We start from the raw sequence: 8705 nt of genomic DNA on the forward strand, positions 1-8705 counted from the left end.
TCTCTGATTTTGTCTTGTTTTATTTTTTTCCTCTCTTCCCCTATGATCCTCTGTTTTGTTTCTTGAATTCCACATGTTAGTGAGATCATATGATTGTCTTTCTCTGATTGACTTATTTTGCTTAGCATAATACCCTCTAGTCCCATCCACGTCATTGCAAATGGTAAGATTTCATTTTTTGATGGCTGCATGATATTCCATTGTATATACATACCACAACTTTTTTACCTTCAACAGTCAATGGATATCTGGGCTCTTTCCACAGTTTGTCTATTGTAGACATTGCTGCTATAAACTTTGGGGGTGCATGTGCCCCTTTGGATCACTACATTTGTATTTTTCCCAGTAGTGCGATTGCTGGTGATGGGGTCCATGATCAAAGGAGCAAGACTGATACAAAGCGAAGGTCAAGCAAAGCTTTATTTCACGCCAGCACCGAGAATCAAACCAACTGGTCAGGGCCGTCTCTTATGGAGAGAGCGACCACCCCCAGCCTCACAGACTAGCTTTTATAGAGCAGAGGCCACGTGATTGAGCCTGGCCAATGAGATTGTAATACACAGAGAAAGTTGCATCCTCATGCTAGGTCACACACGGGTGGCCAATTGAATTACAATTTACCCTATAGTAGCTGTTTGAACTAGCCTATCACTCTGGTCAGAATTGGTGCCCTAGTTTGGCGCCCAGAAGGCAGGGTTTACATTCTTTGCTGGTTAGGGAGATAGTATGTGCGCTTTACTGATTGCATGTCTCCACCTGGTCTGACTCATCCTTGCATTCGAGGCTCTGTTATCTCCACCTGACCTGACCCATCCTTGTATTTGGGCTCTGTTATCAGGGTCTGGTCGACCATATTTTACTGGTTTCCCAGACTTGCTTTTAAGTAAGTTCCCCTGGGATGGGGGGGTGCAGGGTCAGTTTAAGTTTTACTACATAAACAACAAAATGGCTGTTTAACCGAGATGGAGTTGCTCTGGCTAAGTAGGCCCCTACACAGGGTCATAGGGTAGCTCTACTTTCAACTTTTTGAGGAACCTCTATACTGCTTTCCAGAGTGACCACACCAGCTTGCATTCCCACCAACAGTGTAGGAGTGTTCCCTTTCTCTGCATCTTTGCCAATATCTGTCGTTTCTGACTTGTTAATTTTAGCCATTCTGACTGGCGTGAGGTGGTATCTCATTGTGGTTTCAATTTGTATTTCCCTGATGCTGAGTGATGTTAGGCATTTTTTCATGTGTCTGTTGGCCACTGGATTCTTCATTCTTTGGATGTTGAGTTTGAGAAGTTCTTTATGGATTTTGGATACTAGCCCTTTATCTGATATGTCATTTGCAAATATTGTCTCCCATTCTGTTGGGTTGTCTTTTGGTTTTGTGCACTATTTCCTTCGCTGTGCAAAAGCTGCTTATCTTGGTGAAGTCTCAAGAGTTCATATTTGCCTTTGTTTCCCTTTCCTTTGGAGACCTGTCTAGGAAGAAGTTGCTGTGGCCGAAGTCGAAGAGGTTGCTGCCTGCGTTCTCCTCTAGGATTTTAATGGATTCCAGTCTTACCTTTAAGTCCTTCATCCATTTTGAGTCTACTTTGTAAGGAAATGGTCCAATTTCATTCTTCTGCATGTGGCTGTGTATCCCTCCCTCAGAAGGATGTACTGACCAGACATGCTTAAGCATGGTCTGGCAACAGGCCTCTTGGGGAGAGGATGGTATACCTCCTTGAAGCCCGCATCTGGGAAAGCCCACTCACTCAGGGTGGAACTCCGCCTGCTGCTTTTTTTCTGTTATCTTCCCTTCTCCAGAGATCACCTGTAGTTAATTAGATGGTCCTTTAAATGTGTTTACTCAACCACAAATCCTATACTACTTAATCAGGCATATCTTGCTTATCTATAATCTCTTTTGACTCCTTTGTTGATTGTTGTCTTATATCTAATAGATACAGGACTGAGGAGTTGTTCCGTGCGGCAGTCTCCTCAACTGCCAACCCCTGGTCCCTTTCTCTTGCAGCTGACGTGTTTGTGCTTCATTTTTCTCCCCTGCGCTATCAGGAAGCAGCAAGCGGCGTCCAAATAGGATGAGAAACGAAACAGGAGAAGAAGCCCCAACGTGAGTTGTAAGATTATTTATTTATTTATTTATTTGTCCGAGAGACAGTGAGAGAGAGAGAGTACCCACAAGCAGGCAGAGTGGCAGGCAGAGGCAGAGAGAGAGAAGCAGGCTCCCCGCCAAGCAAGGAGCCCGATATGAGACTCAATCCCAGGACCTAGGATCATGACCTGAGCCGAAGGCAGCAGTTTAACCCACTGAGCCACCCAGGCGTCCCCCAACGTGAGTTTTTGCACAGCCATGCCTTTTTCCTGCTGGTGAATTGTGGGTACTTATAGCAGGATATGAGTAATATAAACAGCACAAAAGAATATCTCCCTGGGGACGCCTGGGTGGCTCAGTTGGTTAAGCTGCTACCTTCCGCTCAGGTCATGATCCCAGTGTCCTGGGATCAATTCTACATCGGGCTCCTTGCTCAGCGGGAGCCTGCTTCTCTGTCTGCCTCTGCCTGCCACTCTGTCTGCCTGTGCTCACTCTGACAAATAAATAAATAAAATCTTAAAAAAAAAAAAAAAGAATATCCCCCTGACGTATGTTTATTGAGATGGCTCCTAAAGGTGGGAGGAGCAAAAGTCAGCGAGCACAAACTTTCAGAGCTTTTAAAAAAAGTAATTAAAGAACATTGCTCCTGGTTCCCTACATTAGGGACTTTAGACTTACAGACATGGGCGAAAGTAGGTCATAAGTTAAAACTTTTGCATGTTAAAGGAAAACCAATTCCAACTACTCTATGGCCTACTTGGACTCTTATTCCCTCCATTCTGGAACCTTTACAATCCTCTGATTCAGAGAGCAATAATGAGTGTTCAGGAGAAACTAAAGAGGAACCTGAACATGTCATTCCAGAGGGAAAAGAAATTATGAAAGTCATCGTAAAGGAATATATAAAGGAGGAATCTCCTTCCTCCTCCTCCAATAACACAACAAAAGGAGGAAACAGTTGTTAATGTGCCATAGCAAGTGGCACTGTTGTCATCGGCTCCACCATCCTATGAGAAGGCACCATTTAGTGAAAAGGATGAGAAATCCATGCTATCAGCTATTCAAAAAGGCCTCACTGAAGCAAAGCGAGCACGAGACCTAGATGCCTTACATTTTAATTTCCCGGTTACTATTAGAGAATGTGTCTCTCCAGGGCATGATCCCAACAACCCTGATGGTATTTATGAGGCCGTACATGAGTCATTTACCTTCAAAATTATTGAAGGAATTCAAACAGGCAGTGCAAAACTATGGAGTTAATCCCCCACTTACAACAGGAATCATTCAAGGTATCACAGAAGGCAACTGACTTACTCCAATTGGTTGGCCATTATTAGCAAAAACAGTTCTATCTTTGAGTGAGTTTTTACAATTTAAAACATGGTGGCAAGATCATGCAGAAACCGCAGCTGCCCATAATAGAGCTAATAATGTTCCTATTTCGGCGGAGCTGCTCATGGGCATTGGGCCATTGGCCTGGGAGCAAGATCAGGTACAAATGATCAAGCTATTGAGCAGCTCTGGCGTTGTTGTTTGAGAGCCAGGGAGAAAATAGAATCCCAAGGAGAGACCTGCTCTTCTTTTCAAATGGTGGTACAGGGTCCAAAAGAACCCTATACTGATTTTATTGCGAGATTACAAGAAGGCATAAAAAGATGGGTAGATAGTCTCGAGGCTGCTGATACTATTCTTCAGCTGTTGGCGTATGAAAATGCCAGTGCTGACTGTAGAAAATTGATTGCACCCTTTAAAGGCAAGGGAGCACTAACAGATTATATTAAGCTATGCCAAGGAGTGGGAACAGAGACCTATAAAGCTGACTTGTTAGCTCAAGCAATGGCTGCTCTGACCACAGAAAAATTTAAAGGACAATGTTTTAACTGTGAGCAGACAGGGCATACTAAGGTTCAGTGTAGGCAAAAAGGAAAACTCCCTCCTTGAAATGCAAGAAATAAATCATCAGTTCTCTGTCCTAAATGTAAAAAAGGAAACCACTGGGCAAAATGATCCTTACCACTCAGAGATCTACTTCTTTACTGTCAGCGTTGGATTCAGTGCCTCCATCTTTCATAACTCCTGTGTACGTTCCCCAACTGACCCACGCTGACCTGTAGGTAGGGAAGCTCTATGCCCCTCTTCAGCAAGAAGTTACAGAAGACGAGACCTTCCACCCTCAGCAACCTTAAAGATTTAAGGGTCAAAATTATTCAGGGGGGAATGATGTGGGAGACAGAGGCAGAAGAAAAGTTATTAAATTTCCTTACTATCTAGAGCCCACTGACAAGTACTCGAAACAGGCTAGCAATGTGCGTCAGGGCTCCAATGTTCTTTCCTGTGAAGGAGCTGAAGGTCACAAGGGCTATATGCAGCCACATATTGTAGACTTGCCTATTAACCTTTGGGGACGAATAGAGCGAAGATCCCAACATGGGTCAGATAAAGAAACTGACCAAAAAAGCGAAAGAAGTTCTGGAAAATGAACAGCGTCCTTTCATCCCTAGCAACATGGCAGGAACTATGATGGCCCTCATCATGGTAGCTGTAAGTTTTCTGAGATGTTATGCACAAATAGATAACTTTACTTATTGGGTGTATATACCCAATCCTCCCCTGCTCCATCCAGTAGAATGGGGAGGAGATATAATACCAATTTATTTGAATTCCTCGAACTGGGTACTTGGAATATTGGATCCTAGATTACCATTATTGCTCTAAGAAGAGGACACATATTAATTTCACCTTGGGATATCAATATGTACCAGCAATCTTGCTTATCTAGAATCTTCAACTCCTTTGTTGATTTTTGTCTTGTATCTAATAAATACAGGACTGAAGAATTGTTCAGGGCGGCAGTCTTCTCAACTGCCAACCCCTGGTCCCTTCTCTTGCAGCTGACTTGTTCGTGCCTCATTCTTCTGTGCACCATCAGGAAGCGGCAGGCTGGCCAGTTTTCCCAACACCATTTGTTGAAGAGACCATCTTTTTTCCATTGGACATTCTTTCCTGCTTAGTCAAAGATTAGTTGACCATTGAGTTGAGGGCTTTCTGGGCTCTCTATTCTATTCCATTGATCTATGTGTCTGTTTTTCTGCCTGTACCATACTGTCTTAATGATCACAGCTTTGTAAAAGAGCATGAAGTCCAGAACTGTGAGGCCACAACCTTTGTTTTTTTTTTTTTTTTTTTTTTCAACATTCCTCTGGCTACTTGGGGGTCTTTTCTGGTTCCATACAAATTTTAGGATTATTTGTCCCAGCTCTGTGAAAAAGGTTGATAGTATTTTGATAGGGTTTGCATTGAATGTGTAGACTGCTCTTGGTAGCATAGACATTTTAACAGTATTTGTTCTTCCAATCCATGAGCATGAAATGTTTTTCCATTTCTTTGTGTCTTCCTCAGTTACTTTCATGAGTGTTCTATAGTTTTCTGAGGACAGATCCTTTGCCTCTTTGGTTAAATTTATCCCTAGGTATCTTATGGGTTTGGGTGCAATTGTAAATGGGATGGACTCCTTAATTTCTCTTTCTGTCTCATTGTATAGAAATGCAACTGATTTCTGTGCATTGATTTTATAACCTGCCACTTTGTTGAAGTTCCTATATGAGTTCTAGCAACTTTGGGGTGGAGTCTTTTGGGTTTTCCAAGTAGAGTACCATGTCATATGCGAAGAATGAGAATGTCACTTCTTTGCTGATTCAGATGCCTTTCATTTCTTTTTATTGTCTGATTGCTGAGGCTAAGACTTCTAGTACTGTGTTGAACAATAGTGATAATAGTGGATGTCCCTGCTGTGTTCCTGACCTTAGGGGGAAAACTTTTGGTTTTTTGAGAATAATATTTGTTGTGAGCTTTTCATAGATGGCTTTTATGATATTGAGGTATGTAGCCCCTATGCCTACTCTGTGAAGTTTTCATTGAGAAAGGATGCTCTACTTTGTCAAATTCTTTTTCTGCATCTATTGAAAGGATCATGTGGTTCTTGTCCTTTCCTTTATTGATGTAGTATATCACATTGATCTGAGGATGTTGAACCATGCTTGCAGCCCAGGAATAAATCCCACTTGGTAATGGTAATAATCCTTTTTTTTTTTAAGATTTTTACATTTATTTATTTGTTGGAGAGAGAGTACAAGCAGGGGGAACACCAGGCTGAGCAGGCAAAGGGAGAAACAGGCTCTCCACTGACCAGGGAGCCAGATGTGGGCTGTGAGCCCAGGATCTGGGGATCACCACCTGAGCCAAAGGCAGACACTTAGCAGAATGAGCCACCCAGACATCCCATGAACAATCCTTTTAATGTAGTGTTGAATCCCATTGGTTAGTATTTTGGTGAGAATTTTTGCTTCCACATTCATCAGGGATATTGGACTGTAATTCTCCTTTTGGGTGGGATCTTCATCTGGTTTTGGGATCAATGTAATGCTGGCCTTCTAGAAAGAGTTTGGAAACCTTCCTTCCATTTCTGTTTTTTGAAACAGCTTCAGAAGAATAGGTATTTTTTTAAAAATGCTTGGTAGAGGGTACCTGGGTGGCTCAGATGGTTAAGTGTCTGCCTTTGGCTCAGGTCATGATCCCAGGATCCTGGGATTGAGTCCCACATCAGGCTCCCTGTTCAGCAGGGAGCCTGTTTCTCACTCCTCCCTGCTCCCCCTGCTTGTGCTCTCTCACTCTCTGTCAAATAAATAAATAAAAATAAAATCGTTTTTTAAGATTTTATTTATTTATCAGAGACAGAGACAGTGAGAGAGGGACCTGAGCCAAAGGCAGATGCCTAATGACTGAGCTACACAGGCACCCCTAAAATTAAAATCTTTAAATGTTTGGTAGAATTCCCCTGGGAAGCCATCCAGCCCTGGACTCTTGTTTGTTGGGAGATTTTTGATGAATACTTCAATTTTCTTGCTGGTTATGGGTCTGTTCAGGTTTTCTATTTTTTCCTACTTCAGTTTTGGTAGTTTATACATCTCTAGAGATGCATCTATTTCTTCCAGATTGCCTAATTTGTTGGCATATAGTTACTCATAATATGTTCTTATAACTGTATTTTTTTGGTGTTGGTTGTGAACGCTCCTCTTTCATTCATGATTTTACTTATTTGGGTCCTTTTTTTTTTCTTTTTAATAAGTCTGGCCAGGGGTTTATCAATCTTATTGTTCTTTCAAAGAACCAGCTCCTAGTTTTGCTGATCTGTTCTACAGTTCCTTCAGTTTCTATTTCATTGATTTCTGCTCTAATCTTTATTCTCTTCTCCTGCTGAGTTTAGGCTTTATTTGGTGTTCTTTCTCCAGCTCCTTTAGGCATAAGTTTAGGTTGTGTATTTGAGACCTTTCTTGTTCCTTGAGAAAGGCCAGTATTGCTATATAATTCCCTCTTAGGACCCCTTTGCTGCATCCCAAAGGTTTTGAACAGTTGTGTTTTCATTTTCATTTGTTTCATGAAATTTTTTAGTTCGAGCCCTGCATAGGGCTGTCTGCTCAGCAGGGAGCCTGCTTCCTCCTCTCTCTTCCTCCTCTCTCTCTCTCTGCCTGCCTCACTGCCTACTTGTGATCTCTGTCAAATAAATAAAAATAAAATCTTTAAAAAAAGTGCATGAAGTTTCTAACACCTTAAGTACATAAAAATATTTTTCTAAAATGTATTATATAATTTGATTTTAATTTTTATTCTTGGTCAAAAAGTAGAGAAAGGAAGGGTTTTTTTATTTGTTCAGTTTAACCAATTGATGTCCCTGTTTCTACCCTACGGTGACAGAGTACGCTTAAGGTAGTGCTCACATTAACAATTTATTTTTCAAAAATTACTTTGCATTTCCATGGGGCACCTGGATGGCTCAGTCAGTTAAGCATCTGCCTTCATCTCAGGTCATGATCCCAGGATCCTGGGATCAAGTCCCGCATGAAGCTCCCTGATCAGCAGGAAGTCTGCTTGCCCCTCTCCTGCCCCCTGCTCTCTCTATCTCAAATAAATAGATAAAATCTTTTAAAAATTAAAAAAAAATACTTTGTATTTCTTAAATGTCAGGCATATGCTAGACTTTGGGGATAAAACGATAAATAAGTCACTGTCTTTCAAAGAATTCTCAACCAGTGGGGAGACCAACATAAAAATTATAATGTGAAAGTAATATAGATAAAATGCTTAGGAACACAATAAGAGAGCAATAACTCTGCCCAGGAAATAGTGAGAGGGATCTCCAGAGATGAAGTAACATTTGAGTTAGTCCAAAAATACACACAAAAAGTGTTCAGCAGTTCCAGAAGGTGGGAATGGCATCTTAGGCACAGTGCATGGATTGATGTCAGAGCAAACAAATTTGATACAGAAATAAGAGAGGGGAAAGGGCACCTGGGTGGCTCAGTCATTAAGCATCTGCCTTCGGCTCAGGTCATGATCCTAGGGACTGGATCGAGCCTCGCATCAGGCTCCCTGCTCCTCAAGAAGCCTGCTTATCCCTCTCCCATTCTCCCCACTTGTGTTCCCTCTCTCACTGTGTCTCTCTGTCAAATAAAAAAAAATTTTTAAAAAAGAAAAGAAATAGAGAGGAGAGAGGATAGGAGAGAACTATGAGATGATACTTTAAAGATCTCCTGGACCCAATGTCTACAATTTGATCTTCATC

Source organism: Mustela erminea, chromosome 14 (assembly GCF_009829155.1).
Source record: "Mustela erminea isolate mMusErm1 chromosome 14, mMusErm1.Pri, whole genome shotgun sequence".
Classification (NCBI taxonomy): Eukaryota; Metazoa; Chordata; class Mammalia; order Carnivora; family Mustelidae; genus Mustela; species Mustela erminea.